This window comes from Excalfactoria chinensis, chromosome 14, assembly GCF_039878825.1.
Source record: "Excalfactoria chinensis isolate bCotChi1 chromosome 14, bCotChi1.hap2, whole genome shotgun sequence".
In the NCBI taxonomy this organism is placed as follows: domain Eukaryota; kingdom Metazoa; phylum Chordata; class Aves; order Galliformes; family Phasianidae; genus Excalfactoria; species Excalfactoria chinensis.
In genome coordinates, this window is record NC_092838.1 from 9,019,058 (window position 1) to 9,046,961 (window position 27,904).

At 53.7% G+C, this 27,904-nt stretch overlaps 1 protein-coding gene across 2 annotated transcripts in view; it reads left to right on the plus strand.

Moving 5' to 3' along the window:
• Window positions 1-13,606: 13,606 nt before the first annotated feature.
• LOC140258773 (ATP-sensitive inward rectifier potassium channel 12) overlaps window positions 13,607-27,904 on the plus strand; it is a 31,671-nt gene continuing 17,373 nt past the window's right edge. Inside the window, exon 1 of one of the 2 annotated variants that reach the window (XM_072349425.1) lies at window positions 13,607-14,569. The gene's annotated coding sequence lies outside the window, so the exon portion shown is untranslated. The remainder of the gene's footprint in view (window positions 14,570-27,904) is intronic. The other variant, XM_072349424.1, reaches the window with a different exon arrangement.

The window sequence follows — 27,904 nt, forward strand, 5'->3', positions numbered from 1 at the left end:
TATTTCTCATGAGACCTCCTGGACTTTCAGTGGCCAACAGAGATTTTTGCTCTGCGTATGGGCAAGTCACCTTGCAGCTCCTCAAACCTGCAGGGCAGGTTGTCCCGGGGCTGGTGGCTCTCTGTTGATCCCAACAACTGCGTCAATACCAATGAGATGCTTGTGTTGCTGGGGAGCTCAGATTGAGAGGTGCTGCTATGGGGATCTGACTCTGGGAAGGATCCATGGGGCTGTGTCCTGTCTCCAGGACGCTCTTCTCGGTGTCCCTTCTCTGTCCTGTTTAAACTTTCATGACCAAATCAGCTTCTGCAGCAGAGCAAACATCCTCCTGTAAATAATCTGTGCAGATGGGGCTTTATTTGAACAAGCTGAGGTGTGTTGTGTAGCAGAGTGCTGGGGTGGGGGCACCTTGCTTGTCCCTCAGCCAGGGGACACCTGGCATCTCCCAACCTGTTTTCAGGGCCGGGAGGTTCATGGACTTTGGCTCTGATGTGGCAAAATGGGTCTGGTGGTGGTGGGACTCCAATGGAGCTGGGGAAGACAGGAAGCTCCCAGTCCTCTCCAGGTGCTTCTCACCTCCATGACCAGAGCAGCTGAGTTTCTAAATGGAAAATGGTAATACATGGCAAAGGTCTCACCTGGAAAATGTCAAAGCAAACAGGCACCAGTGCTTTCCAAGAAACACGAGCCTTTTAGAAGCACGGAAATGCACCAACAGCCTTGAATATTTTTACCCTCACTCTAATTCTTTGCTTGCTGTGTGCTGCACTGGCAAAGAGTTCCCCTTCCCCAGAACCTCACTTTTTTTGGCTGCATTGCTGTTAGCTGACATTTCCCAGCGCTCTGACCTCGCTGTATCTTGAGCCCATTCCTCACCCTTCAGCCCAGCAGAGCCCTCTGGGATCACATCGCCCCCCACCACATGTGCTCCATGGGTGATGGATGTCACGGGCAGCTCCGTGTTTATAAATCACCGCAGAGCAGTGCTGTGCTTATCAGCCGTAAACCTCAGAGCCTTTTCCATCCACCTGGCAGCCAGCCCTGAACCTGAGCTGCCTTCGGCCCCTGGCCTGGGTTCTGCTGTGCTGCCGGCAGCCGAGGCCGGCGTTATTTTTAATAGAGCATTTCTAGACTACAGCAAGTGGCAGGAGAGTGATTTGTGACGTGTCAGGTTTCCTGCCCTTTCTCAGATAGCCCCTGCTTACAGAAATATGCTCCCGCTGGGATTGCTCCGGTTACATCTTTGTTGGCCAGTGCAAATTCCTCTTCATTATTTGTACTGGGGATGTGCCTGGAGGGCTCGGGAAGGCTTCTGCCTCCTGGTACCACTGTGGGAAGGATGACTCCACCCCAGGAGATGACAGGAGGTGCTTTGAGCATGCAGGAATGTGTGAAGCCCTTCTTGGTGGTGCTGGGCATGGGGCTGTGGGCACCAGAACCCCCACACCTCCCAGTGTGCTGTGGGACCGGGGCTGATCTGCAGCACTGGGACCTGATGGCACCAAATCTCTGGATTCCTTTGCAGCCATCACCAAATGAAGGTTTTAATGGGGAATCGAGGATGTCTTCACTTCCCAGACAGGGAACCAGGAGTGCAGGCTGTGATAGAACTGTTCAGCCCCGTGGCAGAGCCGAGCCCAGCTGCAGCATGGCTGCAAATCCTCCTCTTAATCTCTGCTTTATTGAAGAGCACTGGGGGATTGTTAGTGGCTGTGTTTGGATTACTCATTCATTTTCCTCTCCTTAGTCCCTCTCCACCTTGGTGGAGTGGATTTCCTTTATTAGCTCTATACTTGTGCTGCTGGAAGTCCCTTTCCTCTGCAGGCCAGCCTCTTTAACACCAAGTAAAGCATCCTTTGCTCGTGCAACTGCATTTCCTAGTGGCTGAGGTGCCAGCTCATCCCACTGAGAGTACTTCTAGCACTTTAAGGGTTACAGACCTCACTGATAGCTGAGTGTTTTGGGGACCTTCATTAGGACATTAGCCCTGGCCAGGCTGGGCATGCAGATCACTGGCTGCAGCCTCAGCTTGGCTGGAGGCTGGAGGCTGGAGCTGGATAGAGCCCAGCGCTTTCAGCAGAGAGAGAAAATTGCCTGGCAGAGGAATCAGTGAGAAGTGAAGCGCTTGTTGCTTGGGCAGGAAATGACCATCTCTCCCTGATCTCCCATAAAGGCACGGGACAGCCATCCCCTTGAGCATGGCTATGCAGACTGCAATGGCCATCGTTGCCCAAGGAGTTCACAGAGACACCAGGGAACACATGTGGCCATTGCCATCCCCAAGAGGGCCATGCTGTGGTGCTTGCAGTGAAGCAGCATCCATCCTCTCTCGCTGGCTGGCACCAAGCATGGCCATGCAGCAGCATTTTGGGTGGTTGAGGCAATTTTGCAATGGCAGGGCTTGAATTTGGGTCTGATCCTGGCCTGGCAAAGCTCTGCTAATGCAGCTCATCTGGATGAGAGCCATCTGAGTTGGGAGAGGAATTTCACCTTTATCCAGAGAGATGCTCAGAGCCTTGGATATGTGCACACGGCAGCTCTCTGCTGCTCAGAAACTGCTTTGGTTCTCCATGCCAATGGCTTGGGAACTGCTTGCCCAGCAGAAGCTTCAGGGTGGAGGTGGACCGTGGGCCAGGAGCTCAACCTGAATGACCAAAGTGCGCAGTTTACGTCAGCCCCTTCTTTCTCCCTGCAGACAAATGGGGTTAGGACAAATGTTTGTGGGATGGAAGGGGTCTGAAGAGGCTGTTCTCCAGGTCTGGGATGATGAATGACCCAGAAATGCCCCAAAACACCATGACTAATCCAGGTGTCCCACAGCCTGTGGGCTGTGACACTGCAAGGGTGGGTGGCAGTGGCTCAGGGGGAGCTTCCCTGCTGGTCATACCATCCCTGTAGTTAATCGAGACCCCAAACCAGCTTTCACCCCTGCTTAAGCAGAAGAAGACAACAATAAAAGCCCATTGTCCCATCAAACATAATTAACAGGGCAAAAAGTGGGGGGAAAAAAAAAAAAGAAAAGAAAAGATTTTTCAAAGTTTTGGTCCTGAGAAGGGATGTTTTATTCATGGCCCAGCAGGGAAGTGCTCACAGTGCCATTAATTATGGGAGCTGCTGGGTGCTGCGCCTGCTCCTGCCGGCTCGGCTCTCCTTTGTCATCCTGACATGGGGAATGGGGCTGGGTGTGCGGGGTGGGGGCTGTGCACACCCCCAGGCTCGGTGCTCCACCAGGAGCATTGCAGCTCTGAGTGTTTGCTGTGCTGGAAAATGGCCCCAGCAACTTTCCAGAGAGGTAATAAAATAGCTGGTATTAAGCAAACAGGAGCAGGTGCAGGAATAGCACCGGGGGGGAGAGGGAAGCAGGAGCGGTCCCGGTGGGAGGAGGCTGCGGCAGGGATGGGCTGAACAGGGCCGAGGAGAAGGAACAGTCTGGACACCACATTTATAATATCATGGGAAAACAAACAAGAACTTATCCAAGACTCTTTTTTGTTAGAGGAAAATGCTGAAACAAGGCTGGGAAGAAGTGGGACGAGCACCTGGGCGAGAAGCAGAGGTGACCGATGGCATCGTTAGCTCGGCTGCCGGGGCACGGGTGTGCTCCCAGGCACCGCACGGAGCAAAACGGCTTTTGTGTGTCTGCGGAGCCTGAAAAGGCAGCTGACAAAGAGGGAGATGATTTGAAAGGGCAGGAGCATCCTCCATGGAGCCAATGCTGGATTAATGAGGGAAATGCCTGCTGGCTGCCCGGCAGGGAGGGACGATCCCCAGCAGCATCACCCCACGGTGCTTAGCGGTGGCCTGGGAAGCTGGTGCCCACGGGGAGCTGGATGCGACCCTGGGGATCTGCTCTGCTGGGCAACCAGCACCGTATTAACGCATCGCTTTTAATCAAGGTAATGCTCCCTTGTGCCCGAGCCCAGGCGGTGTCGCGGGGGAGGATTAATTGCTGAGCCATCGTGCTCCAAACCCTGACCACGGCTCTGCTCAGACAGCCCCACCGTCTGCCTGCCCTGACGCAAACCGCTCGGCACTTTTGCTGGAGATGCAGCAACCAAAGGGAATTCAAATGGCTGCATGGAAAATCACGACTTTTTTCCGCAGGAGTTCAGTGTTTGTGCATTGTTTTGGAGGTTTCAGGTTGCCAAGGTGTGCTGCAGCTCCCTCCTGCAGCACAGCTTCATAGAACCAGAGCTGGAAGGACCGAGTACAGTCCCTCGTTCAGCCCCGGGCAGGAGGTGACAGAAAGCTGATGATGGGGGTTCAACTGAACCACTATTGCTGCTGCTGCTCCCCATGCAGCCCTCTTTGCTGCAGCAGCATTCGAGAAGGAGAAAGGAGCAATGGTGTGCCTAAGGGGTTTTAGCCCATCCTGCACTCAACAGCCTCACAGTCCTCCAAACTGCAAAGAAATCCAAAGCCTGCAGCATCATCTACCCAACGGGATGCAATTAGCTTAATTGCTGAGAGCACCTGCGGGAGATGGTGAGCTCTGCCCAGCTGAGCCTAACGAGAGCGGAGGCACTCTGCTGCCCAGCGTGTGGGATGGGTGGGTTATAAACAGGGGAAACGAGAGGGAGGAGGGATACTGAGGTGCAGTTTGAGGTGAGGTGGTTGGTGTTCACCGAAGGGGGCACCCAGAACTGGGATGAGTCGTGAAGGTGCTCAGCCCCTCGGGCTCTGCTCCTGTGCAGGACCCCGGTGCGGTGCTGCGGGGGAGGCGGCGTGGGGCAGTCTGTCACCACGCTGGGCTGGCTCCCAGGATCATCGGCTCCATCTGCTCCTGCAGAATAGCTCTCCTGTTCAGCCGCCCAGTCCAGCAAAGGTAACTCATAACCCTTGTGCAGAGCCGGCTCTGTGCAGTGCTGGGCACTCTATAGAAAGCTGCTCTTCCTGGGGAGAAAATCTGCTCTGATTCTGAGAGATAGCTAATATTGAGCGAGCATCCAGTGTGGTGTGGGATGGATGCTTGCGCAAAGCAGATCTGAAGAGCTCTGGGAACACAGCATCTGTGGTGCTGAAAGGGTTTGTCTATGGGGATGGATGGGCAGAGACCTGCACTGTGCGGGGTTAATTAGTGGCACTGCTCCCTGAGCCTGCTGCCTCGCTCCTGACCTGAAACTTTAATGCCTCTGCGTTGGTGCTTCAATTATTAACCGGCGTGGTAATGGAGATGCTGAGCTGGGAGAGGCTCAGGCGCAGTGCATGGCTCCGAGCATCCTGGGGCTGCTCAGTGCAGCTCAGCTGTCGCTTTGGACCCCAGCCTGCTTTAGATACAGCCTGGATACCTTAGGGAATTTCCCCCCTGCAGGGACCGAGGAGAGCCCTGCTATCTCGTGCTTTCTGCCCGGGTTGTGTTTTTCTTGTGAAATTTGCCAGGGGGGATTGATGTCCTCGAGGGGCTGATGGCGCTGTCTGTGAACCCTCTGCATTTACATTGGGAACTGGGTTGTCTGCGATCTGGGGAACATCTGTGGCTTTTTCCAGGGTCCTCCCCCTGTGACACAAACAGTCGTCGATGGAGGCAGTGGGGTATGAATTTGCTGGGTTGAGAGTGAACGTGTTCAGTGCAGGGATGGGGCTTATCTACTGTGGCTGTGCTGGAGAAGAGCCTCCCTCTGGCTATAAAACATGTTTGCCAAAAAAGCCTAAAACCCCTGTACTAAAAGGCTAATTAATTAATTACAGCTCATTAACGGCATTACAATCCCATCGGTACCACTGGGTGATAGCTGGGAGGGGGAAACTGATCCTGGGAGGATGCAAGCAGGGGCATGGCAAGCTGCTGAGCCCAACTGTGCACAGTGGGGTGTTTTGAGGCTGATGTGCAGGAAGAAGATCACACTTGGGCAGCCCCTCTTGGATGCTCCTAAATGCTTCCTGAGAAGCATATGTGGAAACTGCTGCTGTCTTCCCAAAATGGAATGGCATTTCCTAGCCAACTGGGGTGTCATAATGTGCTCCACCTATTCCGGCTCTGACCAGGTCCTTTTTTGGGGTTGGGTCACAAAATGTGCTGTAAATTGAGGGAGAACTGGAATGATTCCATGCAGGACAGATTGTGGGGTCCCAGTGTTGGTCTCTCTGGGAGCCCCGTTTCTCCCCTTGAAATCTTATTAGCACTTCATTTATTCTTTGTTCTCATTGCTGCCACTCCATCTCTTTAAACCCTTTCATTTATTATTTTTATTTCCTTTTTATTTTCCTCTCTTTTTTTTCCTTTTAAAAAGGCTCTATCAGCAAGGTGAGGTGAGTGGGGACCTCAGGGATTCGGTACAGCAGGGAGATGTGCTGATCAAAGCACGCTGGTCTTAGGAGTGCATTTCTTGGGCCCCTTCTCCTGGCCCCCAATAGCAGATAGGAGTGCTGGGTCCTGTCCCATCCAGATAATTGCTCCAGACCTTAAGCCTTGGCTGGAACAAGCCCCAAGTTTTCCCCTAATTTCTGCTCCCTGATGTTCAGGATCTGGGCGTTTCTGTCACGCAGCAGCAACACACCTCATGAATAAAGATTAAGTTGATTAAAAAGGAAAACCCGGAGCAAGGCAGAATAAAAGTGATTTGCAGAGATTAGACGCTCTGGCACATCAGGAGTTCCCTGAAGGGCTGAACTAACGTGTTCGAGCATTTAAGCTCTTCTCCCTGTTTTGTAACTAATGGCTCTGGGTTGGGATGATGAACTCTGACGCGATTGCCATCTCAAGGGACAGCAATGAGCCTTTGTGCTCTGAGCAAGCAGCCTGGCCCAGGATGCTGGAGTGCCCTGCCATCTTCATGGGATGGGCTTTGTGGTTGCACAGACGGTTCTGCCAGTGGGATGTTCCCTGTGGCAGCAGCCAGATGGAGCAGAGGAACCTTGTGCAGATTAGGGTATGAACTTTGCACAGCCTCTTCCATCCTCAAGCATCCCTTGCTATCAGGTGTCCAAAGAGCAGATTTTCATGGATCAGCCTCATGGGAGAAAGAAATTAAAGTTCTTCCTGCCTGCAAACGTGAAGCTGAGAACAGAAGCACCTCTGAAAGATGCTCCAGTGAGCGGTGACTTGTCCTGTCCCAGCATGGTGCAACCCAAAGGATTTGTGTGAAGTCTCAGGGGTTCCAAGTGTTGTAACCACGAAGAAGCAAAGGAAGAAAAAACAAATACACATTTCTGCCCCCAGGGTCTCTTTCCCAGGAGAGCCCCGAGGCTGCTGGCTTGTTGCTGTGCCCTGGGGTGAGTTCCCCAACCTACACTGGGGAACAGGCATGGTGTGTAATTTAATGAAGTGGCAGGGAAAGGAATGTGCATGTGTAATCCAGAAAATCCTCTGGCTGGGACTTACAGGGGTGGCTACACGGGCAGAATTCAGCCTGCTGCATTTTCAGTGACTCAACCTCTGTCTTCATCTGAATATCTTTGCTCTGCAGTCTACAGAAACATCTTTACTCTGGGCCAGGACCTTGTCTCATTAAGCCCTGTTTGTACGAGCGAAGACCATCCCTGTACCCAGGAGATTATAAAGTAATTGGCCTTTTAATTCCAGCCTGACAACACCGTGCTCTACGCTGCAGTTTTTCCTCTGGTTTTGTTCCCATCTAGAGATGCCGTCATGGAGTCAGCCCTGAGGCCATGTATGTCCATGTGCAGCTCTGCGTGCCCCAAAAGATGGGGTGAATGTGGCCTACCTGGGGCGGGTCTGCCTGGAGCGGAGCATCCTCGTGCTGTCGGGAGGGGGCAGCTGTGGAGCAGCAGATGCTGGCAGTGGGAGGGCAGCAAACAGAGCTCGTTTGAAGATTTCCATGATAGATTTCCGAATTGGATTACGCGACGTGGCTGCCGGTGATGGCTGGGTCTGCAGCTGATGACTGAGGGCCCTTCTTTCCTCCTGCCTGTCCCTGGGTGACCCACGGGGCCCCAACTCCCACTGTAGCGCTTTCTATGCAAGCCAGATTCCATCACGGGTAATTACACCCCGTGTCTTTGAACTCCCCAGGGTTCAGTGATGCGATTTGCCCGTTCTCTCCCCACCGGAGCTGCAGCCCCAGCAAGCAAACAAGTGTTCTGCTCTGGGTTCCTGTAAGCTGACAGGAGTTCTGAAGGATGCCTTTGGAGCATATGTGTGGCCACGTGCACCAGGCTGTGCTCGGATGCTGGATGTTGTGTCAGGAAAGAGGGAAAAGCTGTGAATCCACAAGGGCAGCTGGCAGAGCAGCTCCTCCCTGCAGTCACAGCCATCCAGCCCCAGAGGCTGTATCCAGTGCTGTATTTTGGCAGGAATTACCAGCCCATCCATCCAGACAGCTATTTCTTTTTCCCCTCCAGCTTCGGAAGGGAATAAGTACGAGCAATACAAATATTGCAATGCTGTGTGTGGGGGGATTAGCAACTTGGCAATGGAAGTGTTTGACCTACACCCCGCAGAGCACCATTAAGGTCAGCCTGAGCCATCTTTCTTACCAAACTTCTGCCCAAAGGCATTTTAGTGTTGTGGCTATTTCTTGTTGAAAGTGCCACCTGTTTCTTATGGAATATGAAGAGGCTGGGGCCATGGTGCTGTGTGAGGGCTGCACCCCATCTGTCCCTGTAGGGCTGCTGGGATGCTCGGGTTGGCAATCTGCTCTATAGCCCTGAGTATTCCTGAATATATTTACAGGACTCTTCCTGCAAACACGGCAGGGAACAAGCAACTCTTTTTGTTCTGAGCAGAGCTTGTACGTGCTGAGAATCCTCGTCTGAACAGATGAGCACCTTTTTCTTCTTCCAACAAACATCAGTGATATATATTTCTTCCCTTTCTCTTTTTCACGTGTTGTTCACTCTGTTCTACAAACAATGTTCTTTTCTGTTCGGGCAGAAAACTCTATCTGTCTTCAGAGCATGATGTGATAGCAGAACGCAGCGATGTCCGCTTGGCGATGAGATTAAGTGGAAGTCATTCATAAAGGTCTTCTGATCCCAAAGCAAGGGAGGGGTGGAACAAAACAAAAAACCCTTGACAGCACTGTTTCATTTGGATGGCCAGGCATGCAGCTGGGATTACAGGGACAGCTCACGGACACCCCAGATCTGCTTGCACAGACCTCGGTGGTTTCCTGCGGCAGTGGGTGGGTATTGATGCAGGAGGACCAACCTAAATGGTTCTGTGTGATGTGGAGCATTGCAAAATCATGGAGCGGTTTGGGTTGGATCTTAAGGATCATCTGGTCCCAACCTCCCAGATCCACCCAGCTGAACTTGCAGGAGGCTGCTGCTCCCCCAAAGACTCTCCTTGATCTCCAGGTGCTGTCTTGGAGGTGGAGCCCCAGGGCCGTCCTCATCCCCATTTCAATGCTCAAACTGGAGCCCAATGCAAGCCTGACTGGAGTGGGGTCACAGCTCCTGGTAAAACCCAACCTCAGATGTGGGAAACATCTGGCATTTTCCAGGACTCAGGCAGCAGGTTTGTCCAACGGGAATGATGTCCGGCTTTGGCGGAAGAGCTGCTGGAAATCATTGCTTGCTGCTACAGGCTTGCTTTAGAGAGGTTCATCACTGCTCTGTTTGCATTTTCACTGCCTGCCAGAGTTCTGATGGGCTGCCCTCATCTCCAAAGGCTTTCTCCAGGGGGGCTTTGATAGCTCATTTTTATCAAGTATCATTGGTGTTGCAGTCCACAGCAAGCATCTCTTACGCAGATATAAATGTCTTCAAGTCTAGCAGCAGGGAGTGGGGAATTGCTGAGTTTGGGTAAAATTTTTGTTGGAGACAAAACAAATTCTCCAAGTTCTTCTCAGGGTAACGTGTGACTTCAGAGTAGCCAACACACACAGCGGTCTGACTTGAAAGAGAAAGCACCATTTTTCACTCAGCCTGTTTCCCTGCTCCCTGGTTTTCTTTAGAAAATGAACTTCTGGTTAAACCTATTCAGTCTCACAAAGCATTTCAGCTCTGACAGGAGTGCATATTCTGGAGGACTGTAGCTCCATCAGAGTTTCTTCAGCCAGCTCTAATCCCAAACACCTTGCTGTGACTAAACCTCATTTCTATGTTAAGTACCTTGGCTTGCCCGTAAGGACCAGGTAAAAACTCAATCAGTCAAGTAGCTTCCCTGCAGCTGTCTTGTTATGCAGTGGGTTTTTAAAATGCTGTTTCCTCTTTTTCTTTAATGGAATGGTGGTGGAAGATCCCCAGGGAGAAGCACAGTTTGCTCCCTGACAAACAGACCCACAATTCTCCTTCACCATCGGGGGAGAGATGGATGTGCTGTAAGGAGCAGCCACTTCTGCTCAGCCAGGGCACCCCCTGGGGGCCAGGCTCTAGGAAGCCTTCTGCTGCTTTGTCTTTTCTTAGCCACCATCCAGAATGGAGGAAAAGAGAGGGGAAGGTTCTGTCCTGTGCTTGGGCAGCGCTGGGCTCTGTAGGTTCTATCTCCACATCCCACCCAGCTGTCAAGTTCTGGAGGCCAAATAATTATGGGATGGAAGGGATTTGTTGCTATGACCCTCTTCCATCTTTTTGTGCCATTTGGGAGGGGTGGGTTTTCTCCACACCCTCAGTTATTTCCTTTAGCATGGCAATGGAGATGGGTCAGCAGGAGACCCATGGCCACACAGTGGGTCTGTGCAGGGGAAACAAGTTTTCCACCCAGACCCTTTGTGCCTCCCTATGCAGGAAGACATCACGGGGCTGAACTGGATCCGACCCCATCCAGAGGTGGTTATATAAGATGCTTACTGCGTGTCCCAAGACCGCGTTGGTTGGAAGCCAATGTGCTGATTAGGTGACGTCTGCTCAGGACAGGGTGGATTTTGTCCTCACAGCAGCTGGTGGTCCATGGGGTGCTGTCCTGAGGCCGTTTATGTAAGGAAGCAGCTGCAGAGAGCCCTTTGGGAAAGCTTTTGGGTTGGTTTTGTTGGTTACTTTTTGGCTGCTGGCTCCCTGGGGTGCCCGGTCCTTGCTTTGCAATGAGCATCCTTTGGACACTGCAGCTCTTTGCTCCTCCCTGTCCTAAAATAATCTGTGCTGTGGGTGAGCAAAAGGGAGCTGAGGGATGGTGGCAGAGAGCACTGAGGGGATGGAGGACTTTGCTGTTTGTGACATCCCACAGCACAGAGATGTGCTTGTCCCTGCTGGTTCAGGGCATGAGCTAGAACTGGGCTTACGCACAAGGACTGGGAGAACACAGCTGCTGCCCCAAATCCTCCCCCCCAAACACAGAAGGTCACGATAGCTTCAGATAAGCCTCTTGCTTCGTCCTATATTTGCTGCACAGGATCGCAGCGTGACATGATCCCTGTCCAGATCTCAGGATGTTGGCATGCCAAGGAGGGATGCTTTCCCCAGACTGGCTCTTTTCCTGCTGTACATCTGCAGGTGAGGAGTAGGTTGCCACCTCTCTGGGGTCTCCTCAAGCACTTATCCCACAGATGTGTCTTGGGCTTCTTTACAGGGACCCTGAAACAAGCTCTGGTGGATCAAAAGAAGCTGAATGCACAGGAGGGCTCGTATTGAAGTGCTGAGATCTGTTGGAGATGCTGTGTGATCCCATGGTGCATGTAGGGATGCAGAGGGTGGCAGCAGATCCCAGTGCCTGATTTGCAGAGCCTGAGCCCACAGCATGTGGCCAGCCCACCTTGAGGATGCCAGTGCTGGAGCTGGAGACAAATCCAGCTGGGAAGTGGATGGAGCAGTGTCCATCTGCAGAGTTTTGCTGGCTGTGAGCAGCACCCTGTTTTGTCAGCTGGCAGAAGGACCAATATCTTTTTACTGTGCTCAGCGTTGTGGGGTAGGAATGGTTTATCTGCTACATGGCTCTTCATAGGACAGGCTCTTCACAGTGACAACTCCTGTATGCTCTGAACAGAGAGGCTGTGTGAGAGCAGCCATCCATGTGTTCAGCTGCCCTCCCTGGATGACACCCCCAGTAAGCGCCCACCCTTATTACATGAGTCTTCTGCAGCAGGTCAGCCCCCTTGCTGGATGCCCTCACAGTCTCTGGAATGCTTAGAGCATGCTAATAGCGTGGGCAGTGGCTGTATTTAATTGGGATGGTGAGGAAACAGGGCTGGCAACCTGTATTGGCATCCAGCAGCCCCCTTGGTGCACTGGCACAAGGCGTCAGCCTAGATCTGGGATGGATCCAGCAGACTGGGGCCCTCTGCAGCATGTGTTTGGGTACGGCCGGCTCCCAGCCCTGCCCTGTGACCCCATGCCATCATCAGGACAGGTGACTTAGCATGTTTCGCAGCCCCACTCTCCCTCCTTCTCCTCCTCCTCCAGGAGCCCTGACACTAATGCAGCGCAAGCGTGGGATTTATGGGCGGCAGCCCTCCAACCAGCCCATCCGTCTTGATTAAATTAGCCCTAATGGCTCCGTGCTGACTCGCTGCTCATCTCCTTGCGCAGCCGCAGTGCTGGTGCTCTGGGGTGGTGGGAAGGGGCTTCCAGGGAGGAGGGGGCTGCAGGAACCCTGCTTGGGGCATGTTGCACCCCTTCACCCTCCATCTCTTTCTTTGATGGCTGTGAAGCTGGCCTGGCTGTATCCTGACCCCATGGTGCAGCGTGTTTGGACCCTTCTGAGCTGACCCCAAAGGCTGCAGACCCCAAAGGTTCATGTGGTTCCCCTTGTCCCAACATCAAAAGCATGTTCTGCTGGCTTCCTTCCTAGAGAAACCTTCTGCCCCAAGTGATGCCAGAGCACCATTCCAGGACATGGGGAACCCATAGTCTATATGAAGAATGATGCCTTGCCCACCACCCTGAAGCCAGTTTCCAGGCTGGATAAATTGTATTTGTTGCTGAAGGGTGCAGGGAACAGCAGGGTTAGCATGCAGTTAGCTGAGTATCACTTGGGGCTTGGGTGTGTTACTGCTGCAGCAGCTCTTCCCATCAAGGCATTTTCAGAGTGTTAGGTAAAGTTCAGTGTTTGTAGGGTTGGTGCAGGCAATAGGGTGAGGTTAAAGCAACGTGGGGTGGAAAAGGGAAAGGAAGTGGGGTGACAAGGTCTGACCTCATGTCCAAGCTTTGAGGTGTTGGAGAGAAACAGCAGTGGGAAATGTGGATGTCCATTGGGCATGTCCATGGAGGGATGGGACCTGGACAGAGGGGACATAATGTCCAAGGGAGGAGGAGGAGGGATTGGTGATCTCAGAATGCGGGGGGAGAGGAAGAACTGAGTGGTGGTCTGGGTCTTGTGGGCGACCAAGCATGGAGGCAAATACAGCAAATATTCCAGCTGGGGGCTGCAGTGCATTTCCTGCTGGCTGGGGGCTGGCCTGGGTTGGAGCCCACCCTCTGCCCTCCCAGAGGAAGATGCCAGAGCTGGATTTTGCTTTGACTCTTTCTCGCTATTATAAGGACAGGGTGACCCAGAGACACCCACAGCCTCCCATACGGCCTCAAGTAATCACTCACAGCCATGAAATAAACTTGAATTCTGACCAATCTTAAATATATATGCAATATATATATATATAAAATAAAAAAATCCCTGCCCTCCATAAAAAAGAAGCATCCTCCCAGCCCTGCCCCTAAAGCAGCTGAAAGCCAAGCAAAGGCTGCGGGGCGGCCATCCCCACCATTGATTTTTCATGGAAGGAGCCCAGAAAGGGCGGTGATGGAGTGTGGGGCTGTGAGCCCCCGGTGAGGGGGGAGGGAGAGAGAGCTGAGCCGGGAGCATCGCTGAGGTAGGGCTGTGTTTGGTGACAGCAAACGGAAGCATTGAGGTGTGGGAGAGGAAGAAGAAGGGCCGAAGGGCTTGGGCGAAGCAGCCATTAGGAAAGTGCTGATGCAGAGGTTCACTTGTGTCTACGGGCAGAGTTGGAGGAGTTGCTGTTCGCGGACAAAGGCGGTAGGAGGGAGTGGAGCTTTGTAGAAGCCTAAGCCTGTCTCGCTGGGTGTCTGCGTTTCATTCCCTGTCAAGCTGCTGGGGAAAAGCAGGGGAGCGCCGAGCTGCAGCGCTGCTCAGGATCAGATAGAGAGGAAACCAATAGCGGAGGGGGAAAAGAAATAATTAAAAAAAAAAGAAGAAAAAAAAAATCAACAAAGCACCAACCCAGCCAACCACCCGCCCTGCACGCCGGGGCTGAGGCAGGCACGTCCCTGCCAACTCCACAGCAGAGAAGTCGTCCCTCCCCGGGCAGGAGCGGAGTTGAACCCGAAGGATATTTGATGACACTTTGGCAACGATGGGTCCCCCAGCATCTTCCAGAGCCCATCTGAGGGTGAAGCCTCTGAGAGCGCAGAGGGAGTTTGAAGCTAAATGCACCTGAGTCTGGATCTGTTGGCTGCTGGGATTTATCTCTTTCATTATTTTTCTCCGGGGGGAAACCAAACCGACAAAGAAAAAAAACCAAAACACCGTGATCTATTTTTTCAAACTCCCTCTTTTTTTTTTTTTCTTTTTCTTTTTTTTTTTTCCTCCTTTTGGAAGAAGATTTTTTTCTTTCTTTCTTTGGATGGTCGCAATGGAAGGGTTGGGTCTGTACCTGAGAAGCAGCAGCCGAACGCCAGCGCTGGGAGGACGCGGTGCGGACGTGGGGTCCCCGGCCAGCTAACTCTGCAGGACCTGCACCACCCCGGGGCCCCCGGGGGGGGCTGGATGCAGTGAGAGGTAAGTGGTGGCTGCAGGCTGCTGCGCTCCCGGAGCTCCGATCCCGACTCGGAGATGAAAACAGCAGTCTCATAGTGAGTCAATCACTTCCACCTCTCTCAGCCCTCACGGAGGAACAATAACACGGGGAAGTTTTGCGGCAGCAGCATCGCTAGTCAAGTTCCTACCTTCTCCCCCATCCCTATGTATGGCCGTGCCTAAAACGTTATGATGGGTTTGGTTTATGGGAAAGGAAGTGGTGCCCGTGTCAGTGCTGCGGGCCCCCCCCAGTGCTGGAGGGTGAGGATTTCTGCTGCCTTTTGGGGAGCGCTGGTGCCACGCTCAAACCCCCCCGTCTCCTCGGGGGCAGCTCACCTTCTCAGCCCAAACTTTTGCACAGCAGCTTGTTGGGAGCTTGTGTGGGGCTGTGAGCCCGTGTGTGATCCTCCTTCCTGGCGAAGCTGGGGGGGCTCGAAGCAAACTGCAGAGAGAAAGCGAAGCAATCCACCGGCAGCAGCAGGATTGCATCACTGTAACAGTATCGGCACCGAGCGAGCCAGGCTGGGAAAATGGTCCAGAAAATGAGCTGTGCTGGAGTGCCTCAGTGAGCAGCACCTGCACGCCTTTCTGGGTGCATGAGGCTGTTTGTATTTTTAGAAGTCTCTCTTAATTATAGAGCAAGGGAGGGAGAAAATGGTGTGTATTTAGCAGCATTCATCCCCGGGCAGTTTTGCAGATCACACAGTCACCAAATGGGGGTTCTTCTCCCCCCCCCTGCCCCTGCGGTTCAGAACCACCTGTTTTGCAGTGGTGTCGGCGAATGAGGGTTTGATTTTTGCATCCCCATTCTTAGAAAGCGCAGCGAGGGTTTGGTTTGCACGCACCGTTCTGCTGCTGGGAAAGCTGTGGCACAATCCTGGAGCAGCGACTGTGGGGCAGCTTTATACCTGTGGGGTTGATCCACCCCTGGCTGTTGAGCCCATAGTGAGCGCTTGGCAGTGTGCGGAGTGATGGGAAGTGCTTCCTGACTCCAAATCAGAACGTGGGGACCTCATTGGGGTGGCCCTGATGGGGACAGGGACCTCGTGTGCCCTGTGGGCGCTGAAGGACTGGGCTGTGGCACTGCTTGCTGTAAAAGCAGCACCAGCTCCTCCGAGCTCCTTCCCCTCATCCCCTGCTCTGCGCTGGAAAACTTTCTGCGTCCTTTTGTTCTGAACAGCAGGTGAGATTCCCTTTGTGCAGGCACAAAGCGATGGAGCTGCCAAAAGATAATGAAAACAAGGCTGAAATCATTTATATATATATATATATATAAGAAAAATCCCCGTCTGCTCCTTTCAGGCCTGGAATAACACTGAGCATCCCCCTATGCGCCCAAAAAACAGCAGCTGCTCTCCAGTGGATGCCTGAAGGGCCACTTTCCATCTCACCCCCCTGATCTATGGCACGCTGTGACAGCCGGTGTTGTTCCTGCTGTTCTATCCCCAAAAAGAGGCTTTCCCTATGAATGTAGGGTGGATTTTTTGGGAGCCCTGAGGTGACCCCACCGGGGCTGGGTGCTGGCAGCACAGTGTGGGTGCGCTGAGGCGCTGAATGATGCTCAGGGTACAGCCACGGCTTGGGGACAACATGGGGGTCCCTGTCCTTCTGCAGGGGAACTTTGGAGAGACTCTGTAGGGAATGGCACCATGAGCTTCAAAACAGCGTTTTCTCCTTGGTGGGAGTCAGAATTGAGTGCTTCACCGGGGAGGAAATAGTATGGGTGAGTGGCTCTGTGTCTCTGGAAGGACCAGGAGGGCTGTCACTGTGTGTCACTGTGTGTAGGGGGGTGGGGGATGGGTCTGGCCCCCTCCCCACTGTGCTGGGGCACGTGGCACACGGACGCCTTATGTAAGCCCCATCCTGTTCCAGCACCGCTGCTCCTGCAGGGCCTTGGGCAGCTCTCTGAGCTCTGAGCCCATTTTGGGGGTCCTGATGTCTGTAGGTGCCATTGTACCACCATGAAGATAGTATAACCCCCCCAGCATTGGTCAGAAGGTCTGGGAGGAGACAGGTGCAGTGTGCTTGGGGCTTTGCTGTGTCTTCTGCTGAGTTCATGCCTGCAGTTCTGCCAGGGTTTGCAGCCCCAGGAGGTGACATGGGGACTTCAGTCCACTCCTGCTCTCTTCTGCTCCTCTCTGCTTGCAGTCAGCTGGCTTTGGGTTCTCCACATGTGCGATGTGAACTGACTCTGAAAGAGAAAGGAGAAAAGAGCCCCATTTCACCTATTCCCTGTGTTGCTAACCCACTGTGAAGGAGTGTCACCCCAGCATGGGGACAGCAGCTGGTGAAGGACTGATTTCCCCATCCCACATCCATGACCCTGTGCATCAGCCCACCCCATAGGAGAAACGCATCCCAGCACATTGAGAGCTGCCAGCTCCGCTGCAGCATCTGAGCTCAAGTGGGACTGGGGGCTGCAGAGTGCTGGGGTGGCCCCAGAGCTCTGGCTGTGTGCCTGTCACCCCATGGGGACATGCCCCGCTGTCACCACTCTGCTTCCCAGCTCACTCCCTCGCTCCCAGCTTGCAACTTGCAAAAGTGCCGGTGGGCGATGGATTTTATTTGCAGAGCTCTTTCAGATTCCCCCGTTGGACTTTTGAAGCATCTGGTATCACTATCTCAGCGTCATTATGAATTAATTAACATTAATTCCCCGTTCTGGTAGCTCCTATTGCCAGGAGCCTTAGTCTCAGATGTATTTTTTGTTCCTTCCCCCTATATGGAGGATCCAGACTGCTCCTGGTGGAAAGTCAGGAGGACGACACATGGCTGGGAGTCATGGGGTCCCTTGTCACTGTCCCCATCCTTTGTAACAAGTGCCACCGGGGCTGTCCCACAGGACAAGAATTTCTTAGTTAGCTCTATGAAACCCCAATCCTGACTCCTTGTATTGTGCTGCAGGCCCCAGGGATGCTAATGCCAGGGATAGTGCCCCTAAAGACGCTGACCCCAGGGGTGTTCTCTGAGGGATGCTGACTTTAGGGATGTCCTCTGGGGTTTAGGCTGCAGGTATGCTGTGCCCACAGTTGCAGAGCCAGGGATGCTGTGCTCAGGGATGCTGGGATGCAGATGTAGCTGTAACAGGTGGAAGCAGGCTGGGAATGAGGCCGGGATCCTTTGTCCTAGCTGATGTTCATCCTGCTCTCTGAATCACCTCGAGAGAGATGCAGCTCAGGAGCCCCAGCCTGGCCGCCGGTTCTGTCTCCTGCTGTCACTCATGTGCTCATGGCCAAGGGATTCAAAGGGGCTCAGTGGTATGTGGGCACAGCGCCCACCACCTTCTCCACTCCTTACCCCACAGTGATACAACCCTCATCCACACTTGTCCTCCCGCTGCTGTCCCCTGCTAGTACTGTTCACCCCGTGGCAGGGCCACAGCAACCCCAGACTCACCCCAACCCCCTCTGCACCCTTTGCAGCACAGACAAAGTTGGCAGTGGTCTTCAAGTCCTGGTTCTGAGGTGGGCTGATGGTGGCACCCCCGGGTGGGCTGGGGGACAAACCCCTGTGTCCTACATCCCCGGAGCAGCTCGGGCTTACGTAACGGCCGTGCTGCAGTCTGCTCTGCTCAGCTGCCAGTGCCACCGGCAGAGCTGCAGCACAGCCCGCATCCCTGGATCGGTGCTTTTTGGGGAGGGAGGGGGAAGCTCTGGGCCCTGGGGGTGGGCAGCAGCCATAAGGGAGTGGGTGGCAGGGCTGGGTGTGTGAGCAGCTTCATCTTCTGACCAAGGGTGGTGAAATCCCCCCAGGTGGCAGCACCCTGAGGAAGAGGGGGACAGGGAGGGGGAGAGAGGAGAGACCCTGTCCTAGTGAGAGGTGTTGGGTCAGGGAGAGTGGGCAAGGGTCTGCTGGTATCTGTGCTCACTTCTCTGCTTTCCTCAGAGAGCAAATCCCCACTGTGCAGGTGGGGAAACTGAGGCAGTCTGTGAGCAATGAGACTTCCCATAGTAAGGATAAGCAGGCACCGGCGTCCTCCTGGATGGGGATGTGGGATATTGTCAGCCACTTGTGTACCCTGGGCTGGAGATGCCATGCTGCAGGCTGAGCTCCGTTTGGTTCAGGGAGTCATTGGCAATATTGCTCATCTTATGTGCAGCAATATGCGGGCCTGGGGTTTGCTGTACCTGCCATGACCTGGGGGCATGGGGACAGGAGGTTGGTGATGACAGCAGGTTGGTCACAGCTCATTTCTTACCCTCAGCTTCTGTGAGCTGCCCTGGAGCTGGGAGCCATGGGTGGCCCTGATGCTCACAGTAGCATTCACTCAGTGTCCCCTTCTGGCTCAGCTCTGGCACAGCCTGTGGGAGACAGGAGCAGGGTTTGGCTGTGGGATGTGCAGGCTCCCCAAACTTGGTCCTGAATGTTTAGGGTCACTCACTGCTGCAGTGATCTGGTTGGACTCTGTCATGCCCAGTGGTGGGGCAGGAGGCCACCACCCGTGGGTGCCACCTTTGGGAACAGCTGACAGGGAGGACAGGAGGTCAATTTAGACTGGAAAAACAAGAGTGACACCAGTGCAAAAATGCATGATGTCACCCACCAGTGTCCCCTTGGGGGCCACCTGTGAAACCCAATGGTGACTGAGTCCATGTGGTGACTGTTCCCCTTCCCTTCTGGTGTGTGTCTCAGTGTTTGGGTAGGATGGAGCCCAGGCATCATCTGGAGCTGCCACTCACTGTCCCTCTCAGCTGTGTGGCACAGGGACCCCGTGCCTCGAAGCAGCAGGAACAAGAGCTCCTGTGATCGAATCCTTTCTGCCTGGGCTGGGAAAATCATTGCTTTGTCCTCGCTGTAAAGGCCTTTGGTTCCCTTTTAGGACGTGCCTGGAAATGAGCCACTGAAACAAATGCCAGGAAAAATAAGCCTTGGGTAGCAGCTACTCCCTTTGTGTCAGTTTTGGCTTTCCCAAACAAGGGTCCCTCATCTTTGGGGGGCCCTTTTGGACCAGCTGGGCTGAGAATGCCCTCCAACTCATGACACCCAGGGCCAGCTAATCTCCATCTGACAGCGTGTCATCCTTCCCTCTGCACGGAGGGCTGTGATGACAACGTACTTAAAAGGGCTGATGAATTAAGTGCATCTTACAAATGCATCAGATATTAAAATTCCCGTATAATTACAGTGCAATGGATTATGTGTGGTGCTGAAGGGGAAGCAATTCAGCGTGGCAATGGAATTACAGTTACAGAGGAGAGGCAGAGAAGCGTAATTGCATGCAGCTCCGCTTCCATGGTGGAGCAGGGCTGGCTGGGAGCTGCCGCAGGAGTGATGCTGGTGTTGGTCCCAAGGGCTTGTCTGGCTGGTACTAAAGGGTTAAAGGACAGGAGGGGACTTTGCTCCCAGGGCTGGCACAGGCCAGTGAGGTGCTGGGGGCTGTGTCTGCTGCTTGCTCTCACTGCTCTGCATGCACACGCATATGGTCCTGAGTGGTACAGCAGTGAGCAGCCAGTGCCTGAGCTGTCTGAAGAGAGAAACTGATCTTTCCCTTTCCTTCCCCTTCCCCTTCACTTTCCCTTGTCACCTCTATTGCCAACCCTTCTTGGGAACTTTCCTGCCTGGGGGCCTCTGTGTCACCAAGACCCAAAAATACAGAGGAACAAGCACGTGAGCAGCTGACTTCCAGCCAGTGAAATGCGTGCAGTGACATTACAGGTGGCATTACAGGTGACATTACAGGTGACAATCCCCTCCTGGGATGGAGCATGCCTGGATTCCAGGGGGTCAGGGACTTTGATGCCTTATGCCCACCACCCTGCTGTGCACTCCCTGGTATCCCAAAATCTCCTATCCTCTGAGGGTCCCATCCTGTGGAGGGTTGGATATGATGGGCATGAGCCCCCTGCTCCCTGCTCCCCTTGCCAATGCTGGAGCTGGAGCAAAGCCTTTTGTGCAGCGAGCTGTTACTTTTTGCTGTTAATTGTATGGAGAAATGCCATCACCAGACAAATAAGCAGTGCTGTCCCAGGCTGTAATAAGGGCATGGAACAAGGAGGACACGGAGGCACGCACACAGGAAGACACAGGGATGTGTTAGGGGGTTACATGCTCCTTGCACCCACCTTGAGGCACCCACACATTGACGCCCTTTGCAATCACCCACTGAAACCCTGTGAGCATCCCACAACCTGTGAACATCCCCCTCCTCCTCCCCAAAAGCCCCGTGCCCCCCTGCTCGCTGTGGGGCTGCTGCCCGCGCTCTGTTGCTAATTAGCAAAAGCTGGCAATGTGCACCGTTCTCCTAGTCGTTAATTATTATTAATTAGTTGTTATGCAAATAAAGTTGAAGAGCGTAGCGCTGGAGGCGGCACGAATGAAAACAGCCCCAGCTCCGCTTTATGTAACCACTGCTGGGTGGGCACCGCGCGGTCCCTGGGGGCACAATGGTGGCATCGGCAGCAATGGGTGCAATGGGGAAACGAGTGCTTTTTGGGGGTCCCAGCAGAGGAGGGAGATGGGGCACATGGGTGTGAAGGAGGAAAGGTGTCAGATGAAGGGGGTGATAAAGGTGGAGGGAACCTCTGCTGAGGAACTGCCAAGAGAACCGAGAAAAAATGGGAAATTAAAGAGAGGAAAGAATTAATAAGGATTCCGGCTCGACCACAATAGCTTTGTGTCAGGAGAGCTGATACCACACGCTCTCTAATGCCCGTCCTCAGAAGCCTTTGGGAAGAAGTGGGGTTTGGGCGCTGCTCAGGAGCAATTTTGGTGAGTGTGAGCACATTTCAGAGCTGTGCTTGTTCTCTGTCCCAGCTGCCAGCAGCTCCGTGCTGAGCTCCGGCCCTGTCTGGGCTCCTATGCATCATCAGTGTACCCGTGCAGGTTAACTTTATGTCCCTTCTCATTCCCTGGTGTCATTTGGTTCCCAGGAATGCCTCTATAAACTTCAGTTCTGTTCTTCCTCCAACCTGGGGTGCTCATCCTGGATGTTTCCTTAGGGATATTGCAGGGCAGGGAAGGCAGAGTCTTTGCCCAAGCCACGCTCAGAGCTGTGACCCATGTCCCAGCAGAACTGCAGATTCACAGAGGTTCCCTGTCTGCCTTCTGTGCACTGGTGCATGCTTGCAACACGGCTGTACACGGAGCTGAAGGATGCTTCCAGCCTTGAGCCAGAGCCTTTTGCCCATGAGTGGGGCTGGGGATCAGACATGGCAGCAGAGCACAGCAGGAAGGAAGCGCTCAACGAGGATGCAGCCAGCACCACGTGCACGTCCTTACATATGTGCTATTTTCAGCGTGATGGGGAGCAGGCCAAGTTCTCCAACAGATTGAGTTGGGAACTGAAATCCTCCTCTCCTCCTCCCCCTGCCCAGCACCTGCTGCCCACAGGCATGGCAAGTCCATGCCGGGCACCTCAGCCACTAACTCATTGTTCACGCCAGGAATGCTCCCAGCACTAATTCTGCCAAACCCTGTGCTGCAGAGAGGCTGAGAACGGGGCATCCTTCCCTGCTTCCCCATTCGGGCAGCAGCACGAGCATCCCCCAAGCACTCCAACAGGGCCGCACATCTTGTCTTTACCTTTGCACACTTCTGTATGCTCCCATCTGCCTACTCCTCCCTTTTTCCCAAGCAGAAAATGTCCCTCCTTCCACCCCACATTATAACCCCACGATCCTCCCCCAATCCTCCCTTCTGCTGACCCGTCTCTCCCTGTACTGCTGTGACCCTTCCCTAGCAGAGCTGATTTTGCAGCCGTGTCCTCACCCTGCTTGAAATGCAGGAAGAAGCCCATGTGCAACATGCTGCCATGGCACCCTGTAATCATTTTGTCAACCGAAAGGCACTTTTGTCAAACCCCCACAGGCAAGCTGCAAGGGGACGGGTTAGGGAGAGGCACCTGACACCAGCCTGTGCTTTTCTTCCCTCTTTTTTAGTCCTGGATTTTGCTTTATGAGCGGGGTGAGCATTGAGTTTTCCTCTCCTTCCCACTTCTGGGTCCTTTGGTGGAGGGGAAGGGATAAGGAAAACATGGCAGAATAGAGGCAAGTGGAAAAGATGCATCACTGTGGGCTGGGATTACTTGACAAAGCGCAGTTACACAGTAGGAGCAGAGCGAGGAGACTTTGGGAATTTCTTGTGGGGCCCAATGGAGTGCCAGGCTCAGCCACCTGGTATGGCCCCAATGTGTCCCTGTCCCCTTCTGGTTCCATGGGGCAGGAAACATCCCCTCGCCACCTTATATGTGACTGCCCTTATATGTGACTACCCTCCGGGCTCCCTCCAGTGGGAGCTTCACAAGAACCTTCTGCTCCGTCCCCAGAGCGCACAAAGCAGGTGGCAGCAGGGACATGGGGATGAGGTGTTCCTGAAGGGCTGCTCCATAATCTTTCTACTAATGAGGAAGGGAACGCTGGGGCAGGCTGTGGTGCTGGAAGGTAGGTCATCCTGCTGGCGTCTTCCTCCTGTTTTAGCAATGATTTGGGGTGCAGATAAGCAGCACAGTGTCCGGGCATTGTGTCTGTGCTCCGTGTACGTCTTGAACCTGGGCTGGCAGCTCCGGCAGGGAATCGATCAGCCATAAGGCGAAGCAGTCATGGGTTAATGAAGCAATGGTCATTACCTCAGTCCTTGCATTTCACAGCCTTGTTCTCTCTGCCTTTCTCATCTCTTTGGGTTTGCACCCTGAGCGCACTCCCCGGCAGGATTTGTGAAGGACGTGAGCACCGCCGTTCCCATAAAGCAGCACTTGGACACAGAAAGACACCCAAAAGCCCACTTGTGACTCTTGCCTGCCTAATTAGGGTACCAGGAAAGACTCATCCATCCTTCCACATCCAGCTTGTCCTCAGCTGCCCACGTGAAATTCGGGCTATCAAACACCCGCAGCCACCATCGCGGCACGGCGCTCCCGGCCAGAGACAGGTCCTTAAATCATCCCTGAGCACCAGGGAAATTGCAGACAGCTCGAGAGCAGAAAATGAAAAGGCGAAACGTCGTTCCTGGAGTTTTCTCCCTGAATTATTTGCTCGGCTTTAATAATAAGTTACACACAAGCAGAGCTGGAGCGGCTCAGCTGACTTTGCTGGGGGAAAGCAGCCAAGGAGATGCTGCAGAGCAGTACCTGGCGCCTGGCTCTGCTGGAAGCCTTGGGGTCAGAGAATGAAGAGCTGGGACAAAAAGAAGAAATTACCCCTCTGCGGTGCTTTGGGTTGCTTCGGTGTGGCAACCTGCAATGAAGTGGATGTGGGGGCTGGAATTGGAGCTTGCCATTCATTTTTCTGGAGGTGGAGGGGAAGGCAACTCTGGGGCTGGTTCTGCTCTGTTGGTCCCATCTTTCCGGGCAGCAACTCCGAGCTGCACTCTCTAAGCTATTCCAGGCTGGTATGGCTAAATCCAGCTTGGTCAGGATGAATCACGCCAGCACTGCCGGTGGTGACCTGCTGGCCAACGTGCTCACTGAGCCTCTGCAATTCCTGTTTATTGATAAAAAATGAGAAGTTGCCTTTTCTGCCTTTTTTTTTTTTTTTTTTTTTCTCTCCTTCCCCTCCAGGATCACAGATTGCAAATAATGACAGCCTGAAGTACAGGCTATTTCACAGCCCGCTGGCACTTTGGGATGGGATTGCTGCATCTTCAGGGATGGTGACACCATGAACCAACTCTTCATCAGCGCGGTCCATTAATTTAAGACTGCTCTTTCTCTTCGTTATCTCCTTAACAGAGCAGAGCTGAGGCTTTGCCATACTCCATGCACATGGCCTGAGGGTCAGGCTCTGTGCTGCTCAGTGCTGGGCCGGATCCTGCTCACTGCTGCCACAATGGATCCCGCTGTCTATGGTGTACAATGCAGGGCAGCATGGAGCATTTTCCACCAATTCCTCCCTTGGGAGCCCTGAGGAGCATGCTGGTCTTTGACCCCACAAAAGACAGGTGTCCAGGCACTGGGAGCTCAGCAGTGCATCTGCCTGGATGCAGGACCGAGCAAACTTTCCCCATATCGGAAGCATGCTTTTTTTTGGTCGTTGTTTTTGTTTTAAAATACAGTAAAAGCAAGAACTGAAGTCAGTAGGTGCGCTGCCATCTGTGCATGCAGCATGGCACAGCGGGGGGAGCAGGCAGCCCTCGGAGCAGCGAGGTGGATGGCTCAGATGGGTGCCATGAGCCTTCTTCCTCCTTCCTCTTCCTTGGGAAGGAATGTCCCACTTCTCCTGGGGTCTCTCTCTTTAGAAGCTTTGATCTCCTTTCCAATGGCAGCTCTCCAGCCCCAGTAGTGTGGCTTGGATATTTTCCTCCCCTCTGATCTTGATGTGAAGGAGGGTTGCGAATCTGTCCTGCAGACCTACCCGGAGTGAATGGACATACAGATGGATGGGGACACTGTATTGCCAGTTTGTTTTCTTCCATGGGGTTTCAGAAAGTGATGGGCTGATGGGTTTTGTGCCTCAGGGGGGCAATTTCCCTGGCAGCATCCAAGTTGTGTCACCTCTCCGCTTTGCTCTGTGACGACAGTGTTGATTTGAATTCTTCCAACTTAAGGCTGATTTAAATGATGGTGAAGCTGGGGGGGTGGCATGTGGGAGTAGAGCACTGAGCGCTATTCTTTTTCGGTTGTCATATGCCTCCATAAAGACTTCTGCCTTGGGGATTTGCATAGATCCGTGGTCCAGATTGTGCTGCAAAGCCCACCAGTGGTCGGCAGAGCTATGGCAACGGCTCCTGAGTCGTGCAAAAAGTTGAAGGGTGTTTGTGAGTCTCGTGCCGTGAAAATTTCTCTCACCTGGGGGGGGGGGCAACAAGAGCCCTCTTCCCACTTGTGACCAAAAGTACTCCCTGCTCTGCAGCCCCTGGGGGAAGCACAGCATCCGAAAGCAGTTTCTCTCTCTTTGCCTTCGTGAAATATCAGTGTTTGGGCGATGACCTCATGGAGAGGAGGCTGCAGAGCTGCCCTCCTACCAGCAAAACTGCGGGAGGCAGAACGGGGAGAGCTTGCAAACATCCCAGCCACAAGCAAAGCTTAATTTGGCGGTTGTAATCGCTGAAGACGCACACATCTGTAGGAAAGCAGGCTCCCTTCCTCGCAGCGCTCCCAGAAGGACTTGTTTGTTTAATTTTATCTCACAGAGAAAATTATAGAAGGGGAAAAAAAAAACAACAAGCAGAAATTCACAACCAACCGCTCTGTGGTTTTGCTCAGCTGCAGCATCAAATGCCCCAGCTGAGCCTGGAGAGTGCCGGGGAGTGCAGCCCTCACCCAATGCAGGTATTTATGTTGGGGAATTGGGCACCTGGTGTGGCAGCAGTGTGGGATGTCCTCAGTGCTGAATGCCCTGCTCCTGCTGGCACATGCTACCCTCCCACATGGTACTAGGTGAGAAGAGCTGCCTGTGGCCATCCCCAAAGCTGCTGAAGTCTGGACATCATGCTCATCATTCTGCTTAGAAGGCACTGTAGGCAGCAAGCAGCTGTCCTGTGCCACCCCACCGTGAGCCAGAGCCCCATGCTTGGAGCACTGCATCCATAAAGGGCATCTTTACCCTGCAGCAGCTTTTGGGAGGATGGGGTTCACCAAGGAGCCCAGCGCAGCAGCTCATCCTGATGGGTACCAGCAGTGAGCTTTGTGGTGGAACAGGAGTGGGCCATGTCTCATCTAGGGGTGAAATATTGGGGCTTTTTGGATGGTTGGTGCTTTGCAGGGCAAAACCCTATCACAGGCATGGCTGGGCAGTGGGTGATGTGTGAATGCCTGTGCTCTGGTTTCAACTCATTTTCTTTGCTGTCATTAGCTGTCATTAGCTTGAATTTCCAAGGGAGCCTGTGCTTGGCATCTGATGATGACATCCTTTAATTTAGCAAATGCAAAAATGGGACCTTTTCCAACCAGAGCAATTAGAAAAGTCCTGCTCCACTCCCATCCATGGTGCAGGATGCTGGCCAGGCATCCTCCCAGTCCCCTTCTGCAGTGGAGACTGCTCACAATCATCACACCAGTGGGCCCCCCATTCTCACCATCCCCACTCTCTCTTCCAGCCAGCAAATCATACTGAGAAGGGCTGGATGTAGGGCGGGACCTCACATGAGTGCAAAGGGGCTGTGCCCCCCTCTGCCACCCTCCGGCACCACTGCAATCCCATCCCAGCATGGATGCCCCTTTGCCCTGACAAGGCCCTTCTCCACCTCCAGGTTTGCGTCTAACGGCGCGTGTCCCCCCTAAGCTGCTTAATGAGGGTTAAGAGGCTAACAGGCTTATTACCAGCAATTATTTCCATAGCCCTGCAGGTGTCCCTGAAAACAGCAGGGCCTGTGGCTGGGAGCATCCTGCAGGCATCGCCACCAGCCTGTCATGGTGCTGAGCTTTTTTGTCCTTTTTTTTCCCCACCAAAATCCAGGCTATATCTTTGGTTGGAGGGCAGAATTGGAGGGGTGCATCCCTATAGAAAGCTCCCCCACCCCTGTGCTGTGCTTTGAGAGCAGCTCTGCAGCATCCCTGTGCCGGCAGTCGCCTGGAGACAGCCCGCGGTGGGTTGCCACAGCGACGGAGCCGCGCTCAGCATCCTCCCAGCTCCTTTGCTGGGCCCAAATTGGGTGAGGAAACAGATACCCCAGGGAAGGGTATCTTGCCAGCAGCAGGGCTGGGGAAACTGAGTCACGGCTGGTGGTGGTGGTGAAGGAGGAGGTTTTGGAAGGTGTCATTGGCTGTGAAGGGGCAAAAAGTCGTGGCGATGGGGCTGGTATGGTTGCATGGAGTTGCTGGGGGGAGGATCAATGTTCAGTGGGGGCAGTGCTGGTGCATCATCTTGGCACAAAGGTCACCCAGCTCCCAGACAAAGTCTGGGCTTCTCACCTCCAAGTCCCCAACTGGCTGCAGTGCCAGGAGTGGCCCCACTGGAGTTGGGGACCAGCAAGGTTGCAGTGATGGCAAAGTTTGATGTGCCCCCCACAGATCCGAGGACATGTTGCAGTGAAGGAGAGGAGGGTGAAGCCCTTTGAGGTGGTGGTCGTGATACCCTCTTCAGCACTGCCACAGAGGTCCCCCCACCCCAGGGAGCCTATAATTATAGATGACAGCAGCGGAGGGCAAGGGGAGGTTATATAACTTTGGCATTTGGAAAATTCTTTCTGCTCCCTTATCGGCTTTATAAATACCTCCAGCTCGGCCTCGCCAGGCTGGGGGAAGGCGGTGGCACGGTCTGGTCCCTGTGCCATGCCCATCCAGCCGCTGTGCCTCAAGTTTCCTTCTCCCTATGGAGGCCATGCTAGCAGAGGGCTCCTTGCTGCTGGTGTGAATGCTGGAAGATTGTTGGTTTTCAACCCCAGCAGCAAAGGAAGGTGGATTTTCTTCCACCCCTGGGAAAAGCATGAAGATGTTCTTTGGGT